Raw genomic sequence first — 5,468 nt, forward strand, 5'->3', positions numbered from 1 at the left:
GCAGCACCCGCCCCTCCACCCGGAGCAGCAAGCCCTTTACAGGGAGGGGCCGCTGCCATCAGCCTCACTGCCCACACCTGGGGCCCCTCCAGCCCCAGCCCACAGCTGGAGGCCATCACCCACCCCCACAGAGCATCATCACCCCTCCCAGCCCCTCACCTGGGGCAAAGGAAGCACAAAAGGCAGCCGGCAGCCAGCAAGTGTTTATTCAGTCACACACAGAACAAGTCCCAGAAGGGAGTGAGTCTGCTCCGGGGCTCAGGGCCCCTAATGCTGCCCCTGCCCCTGGCACACCTTGGCGCTTGTTCCCGGAGCCACGCTCCTCAGTCCAGCCGGGAACAGTCAGTCGGTTCCTGGAGCAACAAGCTGCAGGGCAGAGCTGGAAACTGCCAAACATGAGGAGAAAGATGCAGGACACAAGAAGACAGAAGAAAGGTGGCAGCTAGCTGACTAGTACAGGGGTAGAGAGAAAACAAGAGATGAGCGATGGGGCGGTGAGAGGATGGGGACAGGGAACCCAGCGTGGATATGCAGAAAAAAAAGCAGCAGGGAGAGAAGAAAACAGGCAGCAGAAAGAAGGAGGAGGAGCAGGACAGAAACCAACAAAGAAGGACGAGGAGCAGCATAGAGATGCAGAAAAAAAAAAGCTGGGATGGGTGGCACAACAGACATGGAGGGGAAAAAAAAAAAGGGGGGGAGCAGGGAGCTAGACCAAGCAAGATGGAAGAAAGACCAAAAAGCTCCAGAGAACAGGGCACAGAGGGAGGAAAAAGCAACAGCGATGGGGAGTCAGGACAGCAAACCATGGGAAGGAACACAAAACAAATCACATCGCTACATGTGACAGGGCAGAGAAGGAAGAATTAGGAAACAGGGACAGAGACACAGAAAAAAAGAGACCTGGAGCCAAAAACTAATCCTGATGCATACAGAAAGAAGGGGGGTGGGGGTGGGGGGGTGTATTCTAAAACAGGGGAAACAGAGACAGAGAGATGGAGAAAAGACAAAAGCAACAGACTACAAGGCATCGAGAGAGGAATTACTGAATAGTAACAGAGCGCCAGCCAGAAACAGGCCACAAAGCAGCAAAGATCACAGGGGGTACGGGGCACAGAGGAAGGAATTCGCAAACCCGGCACAAGGAGCCAGACAGAGAGAGAGCGAGGCAAAAATTAAATGGTGAAAAGAGACAGACCGCAGGGCAGAGGGAGGAATTGATAAACAGGGACAGGGCACCCGACAGAGCATGATGGAGAACAGGGAAAAAAAAAATAGCAGCAAGCTACAGGGAAGAGGGAGGAATTAAAGAACAGTGACTGGAAGACAGACAGCGACACATGGAGAGAGAGAAGACAAAAGAGCGATGGGCAACAAGATGGATAGGGAGGAAACGAAAAACAGCAGAAGGGAGTCAGCCAGAGAGAAAGACACCGAGGAAAAAGGCCAGACAGGCTATGAGGGACGGAGGTAGGAATGAAAAACGGGGGACAGGGAGCAGGAAAGAGAGAGATGGAGATCGCAGGGAATAGCAGCGGGTGCAGGAAGAAGAAAGGGGCATCAATAGGAACAGGGAGCTGGACAGAGAGGGATGGAGAAAGGCAACAAGAGCGGCAGGGTACAGGGCAGAGAAAGGGAAGACCTACAAGATGGGGACAGGGAGATGCTCCAAGCAAGACGGAAGATACAGGTGAGCAAAAAAAGTTGAGCAGCACCAGAAAGAGAGGAGTCTAGGAGAAAGACAGGGAGGGACCAGGCCACACAAGAGGGATGAGAGGGGCCCAAGAGCTCGGGACTTACTGCAGTTCTCCGCGCTGCCGTGAGAATTTGACAGGTCAGACTCCTCCTTCTGTTTGCCTTCTCCCTTCCTCTTCTACAGCTCCAGGTGCCTGGCTGTCCTCCACTTATGAGAAGATGTAGGTGTCTCACAGCTCTTACGAGATGAGGCCTGCTAGACACAGAACCTCATTCAATCACACACTACGTGCAGGAGTAGGACAGAGGAAAGAGAGAGAAACCGAGAAGTGAGGAGCAGAACGGAAGGATCGAGAGAGAAATGGACTGAGGAGTGATGCAAAAGGTACAGAACAAGCAGTCAGAAGTGCAGACAGAAAAAGAAAAGGGAGCAGCAAGACAAGAGAGAGAAAGTGAGAGAGGAAGGGGGAGCAAGGCAGAAGAAAAGAAAGAAAAGATCTAGAGAAGAAGAAAAAAAAATCACAGCATGGGAAAGAGAAGGGCGGGAAGGGACTGGGACATACAAGGGGGGCGACAGGGCCCCGAGGGCCCGCGACTCACCGCGGCTCTCGCTCCCGGCACTGCCGGGAGAACTGGACAGGTCAGATGCTTCTTTCTCCTTCCTTCCTCCTGCCCCTCCTCTTCTTCTGAAACTCCACTCGCCCGGCTGACCTCCCCCTAAAAGAATACGCGGGTGTCTCTCGGCTCTTACAAGACGTGGCTTCCGACACACGCAGCCTCGCTCGCTCGCTCGCTCCGCGGCCGTTCCGCGCCTGGGTCCGGCCCGCTGCGGACTGTGCAGAGGGCTCCTCGCTCACCCGGAGAGGCAGGCGCTCTCCTCCTGCAGGGCGAGGCGGCTGCTGCCCACATGCCCTTGACGTTCTCCTTCCTTCCCTTTCTCCGGCCCCTCCAGCTCCAGCCGCGGCGGCTCCCGCCCCGCTGCCCACGGCCGGGAAGGCTCGGCTCCGCCCGTCCCTTCTGGCCCCCGAGCCGTGAGGAGCGCCAGGCCGGGCAGAGACACCCCACGCCAGCCCGAGCTGGGCGCAGCCGGCGGCATCCCCGGGGCAGGAACGGACACGCGCGGCCCCAGCGCGGCCTCGGGAGGGGGCACGGAGGCGGCAGGGACCCTTATTGCCGCGGACCGGCCCGGCCGCAGCCCCAACACTCACCTCCGCCGCGCACGCGCACTCCCGGGAGACGCCGCGGCCGCGCACGCGCACCCCCGGGCCGGGGGGCACACCGCGTCTCGGGGAGCCGCGGGCAGCCCGCGGGAAACCGCCACAAAACCGCGTCTCGGGCCGCGCCGCGGGGCCGCGCCGGTACCGAGGGCTGTGCCGTGCCGCGCGCGCCCGCCAGCGCCGCGGCTGCGGGGAACCGAGAGCGCAGAAACTGCAGCTCCCGGCGTGCCCCGGGGAGCCAACATGGCCGACCGGAAGCCCCCTGCACGTGACTACGGCTCCCGCCGCGCCGCCCGCGCACCCGGAAGCCCGGCCGAGCGCAGCCCCGCGCGGCTCCGGGCAGCGCCGCCGCCGCCCGGCCCCGACGCGGAGCGGCCTCCGCCCCCGGTCCCGCCGCACCTTTCCCCGCAGCCGCCCGGCCGCGCGGCCCCGCTCCTGCCTCGGCTCGCACCGGCTCCTCCTCCAGCACCGGCCCCGGACAGGGAGGGGTCGCTGCCTGCAGCCTCCCTGCCCGCCCCTGCGGCTCCTCCGGCCCGGCCCACGCTCCCCCCCCCCCCCCCCCCCCGGTAACTATAGCGACCAGCACCGTTAATAAACGCCGGAGATGCCCGTCGCTCCTCCGAGCTCGCGCTCTATGGGCCGCCGGTCCTCCGGTCGCGGGGCCGCCGCCGCGCACGCGCACTCCGGGGGCCGCCCGGCGCAGCCGCACGCCGCAGGTCGCCTCTCCCCGCCGGGGGAACCTTCCCCGGGCAGCGGGAGCAGCCGCTGGGCGAGACCGCTCCGGTGCGCGGGCCGACGGGACCGACGCTGCCAAATCTTATAACCCCCCGGAGAGGGAGGAGCTCCGGCACGGCCGCAGCGCAGGGCAGCGCAGTCTCGCCTTGTGACCCAGAACTCAGCGGGGTGACCGAAGTGTCGGTCAGAGCAGCCTCAGGGCTCTTTGGACGGGTGGAAGGGGGAGGAAAGCCTGTGACAACGCGACACGGGAGCGCAGAGTTGTTTTAAGGACGAAACAGCGTAACTTCGGTCCCTGGGAGACCAGTACAGTAACTGTTAAAAGCACACGTATTGTTAGATATTTTTCCTAAACTCACATTTATCCAATTTAGTTTTTCAAACCCTGGTGATAGCAGAAATAGTTTTTTAAAAAAACCCAGATAAATCCAGGAACATTTCTGCCCGCGTTCAGCCGCTCTTCTGGAGCGTACGCTAGGAGCTGGAGAACCCGAGCAAGCTGTCTGATTATATTTACGGCAGCTCTGGCCCCGACAGCTCCCCCGTCCGTCCCCTTGCCAGGAACTAGCGCCGCGGCGGCTACAGCTCAGCCCAAAGCCAAACCGACACCGACCTCGGCTCTGGAAAGCGCCACCTCATCTCCCCCCGTTTTGCTGATTAGGGATATCAATTCAACTCAGACACCGGAGTGAAAGGAGCAGGCGTATTTTATTAGAAATAACTAAATAACAGAAGAATATGGAAAACACGCAGTCAGGAAAGACGGAATAGTGCACTCACACAGACAGGAAAATACAGGGTAACGCATCAAATCCTGACTGCCTGAGAGAGAGGGAACAGCGATTAAAAAAGATCCCTCAGCACCTGCACCCGTTGCCATCACCCAGACCCGCAGGCAGCCCCGGTTACAGCGAGGGTTTGCAGAGCCTTTCCCGGCAAGTGGGAAACCCTACGCGGTGCGTCCACCCGTAGGTGAGGCCTCCAAAGTCGCTGTGAGCGGGTCCACCCTTCTATACCCCAAAATCGGCAAGCCAGAAGAGCTGGCACCTTGGTTTGGAGCGGAAATATCTGGTTTCAATCTCACATTAGATTCCCCCGGAGCCTGGCCAGGGCTCAGGGGAGAAGCTAAGGGAGCTCCTCTGCTTACCCAGGCAGACTAGGTGCAAGGGCTCACGTCAGGCCACAGGGCCAGACTACGGTCTCCACGACCCGGTTATTTTATCCCCACACAAAGAAAGATAAATGTACATTCAAGAGAGCTACGTCTTCCACACCTGTTTCACTAACGATGACATACTGAGTGAGCAGCTTCGGCTCAGGGCCTGTTGTTCAGGCTTCGATACTTCCACTTTTTACATCGGAATAGGTGGTTGGTTATCACTTAGTAAAATACCTGTTAGCACAATGGTTAACAGTTACAAAATACACAGGACTCGTCTACAGGTCAACTCTGGCTTGGCCCTATTGTCCAAGCCTTAGCGCTTCACCCCGAGAGTCCCCTTGCAAGCAGCCAGGACCAACACACGCCGCAAACATTCCAGCGGCTGCCAAAGGTTAAAATCCCACGCGCAGCGCCACGTGGCAGGCAGCGGTTAAAGCCGAGTTGGGCAGAAAAGGAGCTAAATGGGGAACACGCAGCTGGAGAAAGCATCTGATTGAGCACCCCCGGCACTGAACAGATGGGGAAAGGGTGGGCACAAACGCCCTTTTGGGGCAGGGAAGAGGAACGTGCTCCTCCAGAGGCTGAGATCCAGCCGCTTCCTTCCCCGTACAGGTGCGGAAAGAGAAGCACTCAGAGCAGGGGAATCCACCTCCAAAACCCTG

General features: G+C 59.5%; 1 long non-coding RNA gene across 2 annotated transcripts; it reads right to left on the bottom strand.

Annotated features, from left to right (window-relative positions):
• Positions 1 to 1,829: 1,829 nt before the first annotated feature.
• On the bottom strand, positions 1,830 to 3,011 carry LOC141959515 (uncharacterized). 2 transcript variants are annotated; one of them, XR_012633459.1, is made up of 3 exons: positions 2,901 to 3,011; positions 2,293 to 2,409; positions 1,830 to 1,945 (listed from the first exon to the last, which is right to left on the bottom strand). It is a non-coding gene; the product is annotated as an uncharacterized LOC141959515 (long non-coding RNA). The 2 variants fall into 2 exon arrangements; XR_012633460.1 differs by lacking the exon at positions 2,901 to 3,011 and adding an exon at positions 2,550 to 2,829.
• Between the last annotated feature and the right edge of the window lie 2,457 nt (positions 3,012 to 5,468).

Source organism: Athene noctua, chromosome 4, assembly GCF_965140245.1.
Source record: "Athene noctua chromosome 4, bAthNoc1.hap1.1, whole genome shotgun sequence".
Lineage (NCBI taxonomy): Eukaryota > Metazoa > Chordata > Aves > Strigiformes > Strigidae > Athene > Athene noctua.